Source organism: Balaenoptera physalus (genome assembly GCF_965194825.1).
Source record: "Balaenoptera physalus genome assembly, chromosome: 13".
Taxonomy (NCBI): Eukaryota; Metazoa; Chordata; class Mammalia; order Artiodactyla; family Balaenopteridae; genus Balaenoptera; species Balaenoptera physalus.
The window spans coordinates 88678760-88693279 of NC_138892.1; the positions used below are offsets into that span (position 1 = coordinate 88678760).

The 14520-nt window shown below is 39.0% G+C and overlaps 1 protein-coding gene and 1 long non-coding RNA gene across 2 annotated transcripts in view; one reads left to right on the forward strand and one right to left on the reverse strand.

Moving 5' to 3' along the window:
- LOC309640715 overlaps positions 1-12060 on the reverse strand; it is a 93541-nt gene extending 81481 nt beyond the window's left edge. The window contains exon 1 of the long non-coding RNA XR_014252347.1: positions 1-12060. This exon is cut by the window's left edge and continues 24924 nt beyond it. This is a non-coding gene — a long non-coding RNA (uncharacterized lncRNA).
- The window catches only part of SOX5 (SRY-box transcription factor 5), a 990465-nt gene that overhangs the window by 527659 nt on the left and 448286 nt on the right, over positions 1-14520 (forward strand). The gene's annotated exons all lie outside the window — the stretch shown is intronic.

Genomic DNA, 14520 nt, shown 5'->3' on the forward strand with positions numbered 1-14520 from the left:
GCTCCCTGGGAATTATGACTCACAGATACATTTATAACTTTTTTATATCCATTAAATTGAAATAGAAAACTTTAGGTTTCATATTTGGGGACTAATTTGTCAAAAGCAATGCCATTACACCTTTGGATATCTTAGAAGTCAGAAATCATCATTTTCCCTTGAGAAGACATCCAACCCAAACAATGGCAATCAGTTTCAAAGAGGGAAGCATTCCGATTCTTTACTCATAGTCAGAGGTTTTGTCGAGGGCACTGACCACTGTCTTCCAGTGGTGTAGCAAAGTTAAAAGCCATTCATTCATTCATTCATTCATTCAATGGTATTGAACAAACATCATATTAAAATGCTTTTAAATTTAATTTGATTGAAATTAACTTGCATCAAGGAATGGTTCTCTTTCTGAGAAGACATCCCCTTCGATCAGGCTCATGGCTTAGGCATGGGAGCATGTATGGAGCTGTGATATCAACTGAATCAACCCTGCCAGTCCTTGAGAGGAAGATGCCATTCTGTCCTGCAAAGCATTGTGCTAGGCACTGGGAAAGGACAGTGGTAAATCGCTCTCAGCCACTAGAGATCTTGTAGAATGGGGGGCAAATTACAATGGCTACACAGTTCTGATTGTGTCTTGACCACTTCCTCTTAAAGAATTTCAGACTTTTCCAACTGTTTCTTAGGATGACACCAGAATCCTTGACATGGCCTACAAAGTTGCTTTTTATGTTTTGGGGGTCCCCTTGCTTCTCCAGACTCAGCTCACACTGCTCTCTGCCTTGTGGCCCGAGTTCTAGACCTATGCCCTTTTCAGACCAATTCACTTATGCTCTCTCAGACAGTGAAGACTGCCTCTGTCTCCTGTCTTTACACTAAGTTCAGCTTATATTCTTACTTCACATCTGGGAGAAGAATGTCAGTTCCTCAGGGACTCCTCCCTTAATAGGTTAAAATCCCATATACCTCCTTTGTGACACCTACCACACTTAAATTTTACATTTATTTAAGCATTCATTTGATTGTCTCACCAACTAAACTGTAAATACCATGAGAGCAAGGATAGTGTCTGCTTTTAGTCATCCTGGGACAGTGCCTGACACATATTGTAGATACCCAAAAAATATTTGCTCAATGGGTAAAGGGATAAGTGAATGAATGAATCACATAATATACAGGAGAAAATGCTATGTTCAGTAAAAGAAGTCCTGAAAAAACACTATGGGAGTTCAGAGGAATAAATGAATTTCCCAAATGACTCATGTAGAATACGTGAAGGTAACAACTATTACTGCATTCTGTAAAGGTAGAGACTGAAAATTTTGCCATATCAGTTTGAATGATACAAATCCTGACAGCCCATAATTACTGAGCATCTGTCCTATATAGGGCACTTTATTAGGCACTTCAGTGACTCACTCAGATAAGAATTCTATTTGCCATCATTATCTTAAGACAGCGGTCCCCAACCTTTTTGGCACCAGGGACCGGTTTCGTGGAAGATAATCTTTCTGTGGACCGGTGGTGTGTGGGGGGGTGATGGTTCAGGCGGTAATGCGAGCGATGGGCAGCGGCAGATGAAGCTTTGCTCGCTCTCTGCTCACCTCCTGCTGTGCGGCCCGGTTCCTAACAGGCCACGGACCGGGGTCAGGTTGGGGACCCCTGCCTTAAGATACTGGTGCTGATTCCATTAGTCCAAAGAGCGACCTTGGGGTTCTCATGAAAAATCCCCCCGAAATTATATTTTTGTCGTTTGGAAGAACTTCTTAATTTTGCTGGAATTTCATTTGACGAGCACTGGGCCTTGATTATCATAGGACAATGGTGCAGTGGTCCTGAGAGGTTACCATTAGTAACTCTTTGGTGTTGACAGGGTGAAAAGTGTTAACACTGCCGTGTAAGTCGCCACATCCTCAAACCACTTAAACCTGTCTTGCTAGTGAGAGTCTGCCATGTCCAGCCTATGGCAGTCCTTAGTGCAGTCTCCAGGAGAAAGAAACCCCAAATGTGGATGAACTCCAGAACTGCTGGGGAAGGGTTCAGGGTGCCTGGCTATGCGCCTCAGGTCTCCTGAGGCACTTAGACCTCTGTCCCCATCTCATGCGGAGCTTCTAATCTACACGGAGGAGAGAGCTCTGTCTTCTGATACTTTCTGCAATCTCACTATCTTAAGGTAATGATGGGCTTTGCCTTGCATTCATTTTCCTTTTATTTAGTAGGCAGAAGTTTTCTTTTTCTTTTTTTTCTCATCTTTTGATACATGCCCTGTAGTACCACAGCCCTGCCAATGCTCTGCCAATGACATCACCCTGTGGTGGTTATAACTCTGTAGCTGCTGGTGAAGACCTTTCTCAGGAAAGGGAACAGGCCCTGTAGGTTGGGTGCCAACAGTGTCCAGCTTCCTCCATAAACCAGCAGTTGTTGGGATGTTTTCTGCAGGGCAGATCTCTTCTTCTTTAATTACTGGTAATAATGAAGTTTTTGTCATATTAAAGGAGAAAGAAGAGAAGCGATTGAGAATAGTTTGAGGGGATGACTGTGCCGTCCCTCAGGTCCAGCGACAAGAGGACTACAATGGGTAGCTTTCAGAACTACATATGGTCTTCCTTCCGAGGGAGTTGATTAAGCGACTCCGGATGAAATTGAAATCCTGTGATTTGACCTTTGTCTGGCCTGGGAGGGCTGCAATTCGCATAACAATTTCCTTTTGTTCTTTGTTTGGAGTTATTAATCCAACATGAGCCTCGAATTAATCAGGGGTAGTGCGTAGCTACATTTCTAATTCACAGCTCCGCTGCTTGTGTCTTTTTTAATTAAGGCCGAATGATAGCAGGCCTTAGCCCTGATTGCCACACTTGCTCACCACACATTGAGGGATGAAGAGGCTAAACAGGCAGAATGAGATTACTTCAAGGTTTCACTTAATTGTTTTCTTCCTTTAAGTAAAGAGCACTGACTGAAGGTTGTTAATTCTGGGCTGGGAGAGCTCCTTTTACGTGTGTTACTTGTCTTGACTTTGGGATGGGGTGGAGAGAAATTCAGGTTCTCATTAGTACCCTTAGGTGTAAAATGACCAAAGGGATTACCCAAGTCACAGTTTCAGTTATTGATTTAAACTGCACAGCACATCTTCATGGGAGATGGGAGGTTGGTTAGTGGTGGGGCCCACGTCAGAGAACTTTGACCCTTGGTTACCTCTCTATACATTGTGTAAGGTTTGAAGCCTTTGAGGCACTAATGACTGTTCAACATTGCTCAGTCAAAACTTTGTAAGAGTAAATAAATTGGAAATGTGCTCTAATGTGACTTGACATTGTTCTAGAATTCAGTATCACATGGTTCTGTCTTCTACTTTGTTGGAAGGATGTAATTACTAGAAGGCCCTAATTATAGGTTAGCTTTACCAAACAGGCTTTGCTACAGTGTGGAACCAAGGATGCATCATGCGGGATTTTAGTAGTAGTTTTTTCCCTGCGGTAGAAGTTATTAATTGCCTCCATCCTTCAATTGCTTCTCATATTTTGGAAGGGAAATATGACACACGGATATAGATCAAATGATGTTAAGTAAAATTGGACTCCAGTTTACCGAGTTACTATGCCTCTCCCTGGAAGAAAATGGCTCCTTATAGAAAATCAGCTCTGAGACACTGAGATCATTTAATTAACCACTGTTGCAGTGAACTTGTTAGTATCTTTGTACAACTGCATAGGTAACTTATTCCTCCCTCCACATGTCTGACTAACCTAGAAGAAATTGATTCCTCATTACTGTACAGTTCAGGCTTGGACAGAGGTGTAGAGTGGAATAAATGCAGCAGCTCATTTGGTGTGTGATCTTTTGCTTTCTGAGACTCAGGTTTTAGAATAAACAAACAAATAATAGGAAGTTCGGCCAGATAACCTATAATGGTTCCTTTCATCTTTAAAACTATAATTCTTTATTTACATATTCTACTTCAAATCCCAGATTTGGTCATTTATTTCGCTAATCTCTCTTTTATCTGTCTATGAAAATAGTAGGCTTTCACTGGCTAGAGGTGTCTGTATATTTTCCATAGAATTAAAGTCTGGAAAACATTTTATTTTAAATGTATTATTGTGTTTCAAATTGGTCTCTTCTTATGGTTGCACTCAGTGTTATATTGTTTTTCTTAATATTTGAATAAGAATTATATATGAAAAGGGATATTTTAAAGAATAGAATTCAATTTGTAGAGGAAAGAGCACTGAACTGGGAGTTAGGGAAACTTAAGTCAGGTCATAGCATTCTGCTCTTTACTTGGTGTATGTATGACCTTAGGTGTTTAGGTCTCATTTCCAACATAGGCAGAATTAGGAAGAATAGACTAAAGGTTTCTTCCAACTCTGCCTTTCTATGATTCTGATAGCTTTATTATGATTAGGACTTTGAGACTGATGCATCAGGTGGGTTGAATATTGTGTTTTTCATTCTAGAATATTTTCATCTCTTAATTGATAGATACATTGAAATATAGGTAACATTTCTAAGCAAATGATAAAAAAAGCAACAAACTTCAAGGGAAAATGTATTTTCATCTGCATTTTAAAATCTAATTTTAAATTTAGATTTTAGAATAACAGGTTGCAAAAATGACTGATGAGGTTGGGCTGAAAAGAAGAATCTTTGAGAAAGAACATAGGGTGGTAGTTAAAGGGAGATGGGGGTGTGAAGGAAGGTTTAATAGGATGAGAATGATTTGAGCACGTTTATAGGTTAAGAAGAATGAGTTGATAGAACAGAAGATATACTCAGAATGGGGAAAATTGATGAAGCAAGGTCCCAAGGTGATGTGAGCAGAGTGGATCCCAGCTATTAGTGGGGTGTTAACCTCAAACAGAGGAAGAGAGGTTTCATCCTCTGACCCTGCAGAGACGTTGATTAGGTGGGTTGCAGAAGTGATGTGTGTGGATGGGGCAGGTAGTACATACTTAAGGGAAGTGAGGTCATCTGAAAGTGATGGGATGGTTTATTAAAGAGAAAGGTGAAGGTTTGAGACAGCTACAAAAGGGAGAGGAGGTGAGAAAGGCAACTAAAGGAAGTCTTGAATGAAGTTAGAGCACAGATGTGCATGGGGTAATGGCAAGGAACTGTGCTGTTGCATAATTTCCTCCAGCTGTGTTCAGCTGCCCTGGGGGGTGGGGCGGGGGGGGGTGGGATGAGCTTCAGAAAAGGCAGGCTGTGGAGTTCATTAGGGGGTTCAAGGCCTGGGGAAGGGATGTGCAGGGGTAAAGAGGAGATGATATGCCTTGGTGCATTGATCTTATTAATTCCTCAAACAATCTTAAAAGATAAACTCAATTTTGACAGTTTAAAGAGAGGGAAACAGAGGCTACAGGAAATTAGATAATGCCTTGAAGTCAAACGTTCTTGTCCCTACACCATATACTCTCATTTAATAGTTTAACACTTTCCCCTTCATTATCGCCATCAAAATTATTGTATTGAGTCATTCAGTGAATTATATGGATGAGAACGTTTCTTGTAAGGACTACATAAAACTCAAAAGTAAACCTCGTTTGGTGAGTAGATTTCGTTTTACGGTAAATGGCAAATCCATGGAAAATCTAGCAGCACAATTTACCAGATATTTATGGCCACCAATCTTTGGCTTTCAGCACTGTGTCACTGCCTTTTGCTCTTTTTCTCTCTTGGCTGAGATTAAAAAATTTTTTTTAATCTTTGGGAAAGGTTGATAGCCCTATACAAGTCAAGATATTATCGCCACGTTTCCAAAATGCGGATGCCAAACTCTTTGGGGTTGTGATACACCCAGATGGTCTTCATTTTTTTGCATTTCTGCAAATGTTATTACCAAATACAACAATTTTTCCTCCAAAGTCATTAGAGCCCATTTGGCACCTTCTCTAATCTGTCCTACTTGTTACCTTTTAATTACTTTGTGAGAGGATCTAGTTGTCTTGTTGTTGCTAAGGGCCAAATGACCAAGGGGTTAATGGTTTTTCTGTCGCTGGCCAATTGGTTTTTAGTCAGTAGTTATTTATGGGGAAGTCCAGGGGCCATTAGTTTTCAAGTATGTGCAGCTGTACTCTTCACAATTACTAGTCCATAAGCAAATGTGGACTTACTTTTTGTGTACGATTGTTTTTTCCCTGATTGGTTAGACAGTCTGTCGCCATTTATGAATGATTCTTGTTGATGCAAAACATGGCATTGAATTCTATTTTATTATTTGGATTCCATGTTTCATAGGATGCTGTCATCTGGATTAAGACAAGGCACAAGGGTATGCACCTCCTGTCACTAGTGACAAATTGCTCCTGTGTAGCAAAATGTCAAATCTCGCCCACCACGTGTTAGCTATACCATTCTCCATCCATCGGCATAGGTGCTGATGATACTCATTGTAAAATCGGTGACCGGTTGGCCTGGGTCCTTTTTTTGCTCATGCTCTGTTCCTTTGGACATAAGGTAGAGATTACTATTAATGGTTCTTTCAGTTCCTAGGAGCTCCTCCCTCTGTGCTGTCTTACTGTGATTTTTTTTCTGCCCTCATTGAATGGTAGTCTTTGATGTCACACAAGAGAATACTGTTGGCTAACAGTCTGGAGACTGCTTCATTTGAGCTAACCACCACATGAAAACAAATGTGGTCCATCATATTTCATTAACTAGCTGTCCTCCTTTTGGGTGCCCTTTTTTGATGTCAGAGTACATCCTGACAGGAATCAGAAAGATCTGTGTGATTAAGAACAGTAATAATGCTTATTGCATTGTATTGTAAATTACCTTCCTGGGCCCTGCTACTTTATCAGCCCCACTGGCATTGGCTCCCGTACATTTTTGACTACTCAGTATATACAGTGTATTAGCGCAATGGAGATCATTATGTGGCCTGTATTTGAGTCATTTTTATTTAAGATGCCAAACAATAAGCTGTTGATTGGGGGAACAAGAGGCGAACAATAATGTTCTGTGTCACATAATACACCACCATTTTCCAGCTTTGCTTTAGAAGGGCCCTCTTTATTGTTTTTGTATAAAAATGGTTCTTAGGAGGAGGAATATTTTGCTGAGGTATGTCATTATTTTGCAAATTTCTATTATCTCATCATGTTGTCTTCATTGTAAATTGCAGCTAATTAGGAACCTAGTTAGAGCCCCAGCTTTGAGGCTGGCTTTTTTGTGAAAAGAGCCCACCGATTACCGCACTACAAGAGAGGAAGGGAGAGAAAAAGGAGATTAATCTGGTTACCTAGGCGACACTCGCTTCCATCTGCGAGGAACAATACATTTTTGTTTCCTTGGCTCAGTTCAGATCTGTTTTGTTTAGAGGGGAAAAAAAAAAAAAAGAGAGAGAGAGAGAGAAAGAGAGAGAAAGAGAGAGAAAGAGAGGGAGAGAGGGAACCTAGCTCCAGAACAATGCTGAATTCTGTCTAGCCCAGGCTTACAGGCTTGATTCCTCTGCAAGTTAGGGGTCTCAGGGGAGTGAGAAGATGAAAGAGATAAGCTCCAAAGTTGTCAAAGGTCATGACCTTGCCACACAAAGCCAGCAGTTTTACCACTAAATCCCCTTCTCCCAAAAAAGCACTTAATGAAATAATATACTGTGCTTCTCAACACCCCATAGTCTATATTAAGGAACAAGGCCCCAGAATTGTGTATTTAAAGAGTCATTTTTTAATTTCATACTAAATTATCAGTGGCTCTAAGAAGCTACTTATGGGTCCAGTTTTTGTCTTGGCAAGTTAACTTTGGCTTTTCTACTTTTTTTTTCCAAGTGGCTTTCACAAAACCTACCATTTTGTTGTGGTGACACATAATGTTTAAGTTATGATTTTACTTTCCAGTGAATACAGCAGAACTATTGAATCAACCCAAGATTGAGACGTATTAACTACTCACTTCCAGTTGCTTTTGTTGTACGTCAAACTTTTAAGTCTTTAGAATAGGATGGCCATTTACTTTGCTCAGGCGTAATGTGTGGGTGTCGCCAGGCTGCTTGCTGCCTCTTATACAGTCACCAGAGAAAGGGCTGAGAATGGCAAGAAGCTGAAAGAGTCAGCCTAAAAGACTCGGGATCTCAGGGCTTCTTCAGGAGAATTGGCTAAACCCACAGCCTCTGATGAGCATAGTGCTTTCGGCATCATGCTCTCACTGGTTGGTATGCCATCCTGCATAATGAGTAGTCATCCGGGAAGGTTATGTGTGATGCCATACAGTTAAAGGAGTCTCCAGGAGAGGAATGTTGGCTTATCTGAGCTTTGCAGTCATAAAATGCATTGATTAAATCGGAGCAACTGGCTTATTTTAAAATACCCTGTAGAATCCACACTTCACACCCCTGAATGTCTCCTCATCAGTCCTCCTTCCAAAATAGATTCTTAATAAAGGGAACATAAATCTTTTCATAACAACTACAAGTTACTCATGGTTGTCAGTATGCAGTATACACTAATAGAGACTTCTCTTCAAAGGGAATTACCCATCTCTCTTATCTTACTTGCAAATGGAAAAAAGATACCTACCCAAAGTATTTTGTATTTATCACTCATCCAGCCCTCTAGAGCATCTGTACTCTTTCTTTCCCATTGTAGCACTTGGGCAGCTCCAAGTGATGCATCTCATAGGATTTATAACGAGTCCTAGAAAACTATGAAAAAAATCAAACTCAGGCAATTCTAATTCATTCTAATATTAATAGATTTTATGGATAAAAACAAAAGCAAAATCTTGCTTCTTATCCCAACTTGTCTTCAAAGTGGTCCTCTATTTTTTGAGCCTTTGCAGGAAATCAGATAAACTTTCCAGTTTACTCTTGAGTACCTCAAATAAGGCAAGATACAAATTAGTTTAGTATGGCAAACCCTCAACAAGGGTCTTCTCCCAGTAACCTTTTACTGTATAAGGACAAATTACCAAATACTACATTGTTATTAAAAGCTGGAACATCTTTCTGAAGTTTGTGAAATCAAGTTTACTCTTGGCAATGGCAGGGACTAAATGTGCAGGTGTGTTTTGGAAATCCACTTTTAAACAGACAAATGAAATGGTTTCTTGTTATCTGAAAATGAACTTTTTTTATAAAGATGATGAAGCCTTTTTAAGCTTTCAGGGGACATGATACCTTTTTTTACGTGAAGAATTTTAGTAAATTACATAGTTATACAGAGAAGTAGTTGTGGTAAGGAAGTCAACACAACTCAGAATAGCTTTCTTTACAGAGAGTATTTGAGCTCTACCGAGCACTCACTAGAAGGACCCCCGTGTCCTCTCCTCATCTGTCTGCAGAGTCGTACGTCCAATTCCTCTTCTCAGCTTACCAGAGTCACATATGGTATCTAATCTCTTTATAAAGGCTTTGATTGATTATATGCTGAGAAGGTAAAGAAATGAAGATGAGAAAACTATTTGGCATGTGCAGAAGCATAGTTTTGCTCACATTAGATAAGACAGAAATCTTTAACCACAAAATGTGTTAATGTAGCATGGGAATGCGGTTATCACCAGATGAGATGGCAATAGCTACTTACTAACCCGTATGACTGGTCTTAATAGACAGTGAAGAAGGGTGCATTTACCTGATGCATTTAGGAAGGATTTGGTAGTTCTGTAATATACAAGTGTCTCTTGTCTTCAATCCTGCCTTATTGTTGCTTACTCAAGACCTTAGGTACCCCCTCTTAGGAAGTAACTTCTAATATTCTGCCCTGAAAAAGTAGTTCAAAATGGATGCAGAGGAAAGAGTGCCACCTGCTGATTTCTCATCCTAAAGCAATTCTGATTTTCCTTGGAGGTTTCTCAGCAAGATCTCGTAATTCCTGATACTATTTATTAAGTCATAAATGACAAGCACAAAGCCTGGAGTGGTGGGGCTACAGTTTTGTGAGCTGTAAGGTAGAGTCAGAGGGGTTCAAGGATTGATTACAAAATATTTTCATTCAGTTCAAAATACTCACTATTATGGGTTTCAAAACATTCAAATTCACCATTTCATCAATTTTTCATGTTTTTCTTCTTATCAGCTACAGGGAAACTTGTGGACAACAGGAAAGTGACTTCCCTGTCTTATGAAATTTCCTTGTCTTGAATTTCTTCTGGACTCTTCTCAGAGTGGAAAAAACATGTCTAATAAAAGCCACTTTGTGATATTGGAAGTTGCTCTCACGAACATTACTTTTTCTTCATTCTGTCTTACAAGGAAACATGCTTCTTTCTAGTTGCCTGTGACACTATCAAAGAAAATTGCTTAAAGTAAAATAAAAATATGTATTAACTTGCCCCCAAATGCATTTGCAAATTAAGGTTGTAGAAATTCATCATTTCTGTTTTTCCTGCTGAAGTTTGCAATTCAGGGAAATTTTATAAGTTTTCAAACAATTATTAATATGTAATTGCTCACAAAGTACTGAGAAGTTAGAAGTAATGTGTGTCTAAGAAAGACAGGAGCCTCTAGCTGATGAATACAAATTGAAGTAAGCCCCAGGAAGAATTTTCAGTTGAGTGTGATTCTGACATCAGATACATCCGTGTACCTTTTTTTTTTTTTTTTTTTTGCCACACCTGTATCACCAGTTAATAGGAGAAAACACTGTTTTTCTTAGTGAAATGGCAGAAGGAATGGTCCATACTAACACCCATTCTTTAAAAAAGACTTCCAATTAAGTGTAATTTAAAAAGTTGACCAGCATAATGGGTGGGCTGATGCATGCTTATCCAAAGTGAAACTCATCACCTATTGCAGTTTATTTATCCTTAATTGTTACTTTAGAACAGTTACCATTAACCTGTGCCTTCAGTGTTAGGGTGATTTTATCTCTAATCAACTCAGGCAGGAATCAGATTGCAGGCACAGCAAGAATGAGCAACAAAGGAGTTGTTACCACAAAGGAACAACTCTAAAAACGGGCCAGAGCTGTCAGTATCTCTTCTACTCTGCAAAATAAAAGTTAACAAAAAAATATAGAATTCTTTTCTTTTGGAGAAATAAAAAGGGAAAAGATGGAAAGAAAAAAAATAGGAAAATTTAGTCACAAAGCATTTATTTATAATGTTAGTAAAATAAAACATGTTTTCCAATCCTTAGAAAATAGGAAGCTGTTATCATGTCATTGATATGAGTGGCCATGGTGGCCATTTGTATTTAGGTGAGACAAATCTGAGTGTGTGTGTGTACACATGCATGTGTGCATGTACACATGTGCATTATAAGGAACACTGTTTTCTCTTTTTAAATTTGATTAATTTCTGTAGACATTTTGCAAATAAGCAACCCGGCCCATGTATAAGTAACTCTACCGTATTATAAACAATTTTCTAAACAGAACATTTATCGTTGTTATGATTTCCCCACTGATATATCTATTTACCTTTTAAAATAGGAAAAAAAGTGTTTGGCAATTATATATCATTTGGAAGTTAGTCCATTGGTAAATTTGGTATCAAAATGCTATTAATATTTTAGAACACTATTCTAATTTCTAAAGAAAGATTCTCCAGCAAATGCATAGCCACTGGTAGTAATGGCAATTTTTATGTGAGGCGCAAGGTCTCTTCCTTCCTTTTTCCTGGGTACTGGTTTGTTAGTCCTTTGGTTTAACTTCCTGTTTTAACTGTTTAGGCAAAGGGACTGCTACCTCCTTTACCTACATTTTTTCTTATAGGAATCATACCTCTCGGGATGCAATTTAACTTCATCACTGCCGGTTACTTCTTTCTTGTATTTCTCCCAAAACACACACACACACGTAGTCATTCATTTGTTTTACACATATTTATTAAGTACCTGCATGTGCCGGCATTGTTCAGGGATATATCTTGGGTTATATTGTGTATTTAGGAATATAAAACCAACAAAGATCACTGCCCCTGGGGAACCACATTCTAGTAGGGAGAGAGGTCTAAAAGTAATAAGCATATCTTGACTCTGAAAACTTTGACAAATGAACTGAGTAATATTGAATAGTAGTTGTTCAATACATTTTGTTGTTTCAATCGAGAAGTTGTTTTTGTGTGTGTGTGTGTGAGGAAATGCTTGGAAAATAGTTCTATTTCTGCAGTGGTAAACTGCATCCAAGGCTTCAACTACATTTTTTTTTTAATTAATTAATTAATTAATTTTATTTTTGGCCGTGTTGGGTCTCCGTTTCTGTGCGAGGGCTTTCTCTAGTTGCGGCGAGCGGGGGCCTCTCTTCATCGCGGTGTGCGGGCCTCTCACTGTCGCGGCCTCTCCCGTTGAGGGGCGCAGGCTCAGTAGTTGTGGCTCACGGGCTTAGTTGCTCCGCGGCATGTGGGATCTTCCCAGACCAGGGCTCGAACCCGTGTCCCCTGCATTGGCAGGCAGATTCTTAACCACTGCGCCACTGGGGAAGCCCTACAGTTTGATGATTGAATGAAGGTAAGAAGATTCCAAGTAACGGGGACCATACTAGAGATTGGACGATATCTTCTTTGGAAGAACACAAGACCCACAAAATAATTTCAAGGAGAAGTATCAACTCTGCTCATTGTTCCTTCTGTAACTCTTCAAAACTTGTATCTTAATGTAGAAGATTTTTCTAGTGAAATATTAGGGGAAGGTATTAAGGATGAGTGGGAACACAATACCATTTGACCAAACAAATATTTTGAAACATTCTTAACTAAAATTATACCTGATATCTCTGGCTTTTAAAAGTTTAAACGCAAAAAAAAATTCTTGATTACATACTATAGGCTATCTTTAAGCTTCCGTTTTTCTTTTTGGCTTTCATAAAATCATGGAAGTTTCAAGCTGAAGGCTTTACTCTGATCTTATTACTCACTTCTTGGGATTTAGTATCCCTTTGAAAATCTGCTAAAAACCGTAGACCCTGTCATTCCAAAATTTAATATATGTACATAAAATGCTGCTCTAAATTTCAGGTAATTTGTAGATACTATGAATCCATTGAGTGGCCCTTAGACATGAGGTAGATCTAGTCTAGTCTGTTCAGTTTACAGATGAGAATATAGAGATGCAATTACATTGTGATTTACTTAAGACCACACAAGTAGTGAATGTCAGGCTAAGAATAAAGAAGTTTTCTGATTCCTACCTTGTGTGAATTACTTCCACTCTGCATCCCGTTCTGGATACTTAAAGCTGCATTATAACTCATCCCACAACTCTGAGACTTAAACCTACACTTTATTATTCCCTCTCATGATCCTGAGATTTGATTGGATTTATCTGGATGGTTCTCACTTGGGGTCTGTCACGTAGTTGCAGTCAGATCACATCTCGGGCTGGAGTCATCTGATGGCCTGACTGGCTGGATATCTAATGTGATTCTGTCACTTATATGTCTGGTATCACAGCTAGGATGGCTGGAACAACAGGAGGCCGGGTGTGGTTCTCTCTCCATGCTGCCTCTCCAAGTGGCCAGCTCTTACAAAGCATGGCAGTCTCTTACATGGCAGCTGGCTTCCTCCAGAGTGAGCGTTTCAGGAGACCCAGGTGGAGGCTGCAAGATTTATTATGACCCAATCTTGGAAGTCACGGAACATCCTTTCTACTGCGTTCTGTTGGTCAAAAAGCAAATCACAGGGACAGCCCAGGTTAAAAGCAAGTGAGTTCACATGGGTGTGAATACTGAAAGCATGGTTCATCGGGGGGGCGGGGCCATCTTTGGAAACTAGCTACCATCATCCTCTTTAAGTGTTAGCCATATCTGACTTTTTGGAAGAAACGTCTACAAAAACATAGAAATTTACCAGTAACTTATTCAAAATTTAAATATTTAAATTATCCTCTTGAAAATGATATCTTTTTAATAGAGTACTCATTTTTCTAGTTAATATTAAAATGGAGGGTCATAATACCTTAAAAAAAGAATCTCAAGGAACTGAGAACTTGGATTTCTTTCCTTTTAGGAACTAGATCTTAAAAATATACGTGCAGATTTAATCCAAGCTCTGCATCAAGGATGGCCATCCATTGCTCCTGGTAATTGAATTCCACTGACTGACATAATTAGGCCCTATCTGTTAAACCTGTTGTGTCAAAATCTTCTTGAAGTGCCTTCATTTACATATTTCTAACGTTGCAGAAACAATCATAATAGTCGGTTCTGTCAAGGCCCATTGTAGAATGCTTTCATTCTCTGATTGACAGTGATAATAATTGATACTATGGGTCCTTTATATTACAGTAGTTGTTTATTTGACATAATATTCTAGAAAATGTGCACCGAAAATCCTTAAAAAGTGTTTTGGTAAAAGTAGCTTCATCAATTTTTCATCCATTTTTCACTCCTGTCATCTCAAACGGTTTGCATCAAACGGTCCCTAAATTAGTAGACTGGAAAAAAAGAGCAATCTTAGTCTCTTATTTCAGATATTTTCTGGTGTCTATAGTCATTCCTCTCTGTAATCATTTACAGTTTACTGAGTGGCAGATATACATAAAAATATCTGAGGATTTTAAACCAAAGAAGATATCCTTTTTCTCTTGGCCCATTCTTTTAATTTAATTAGGAAGACTTTGCAAGACCTTTTAGTAACTAAGGGAACTGACATATTATAAAA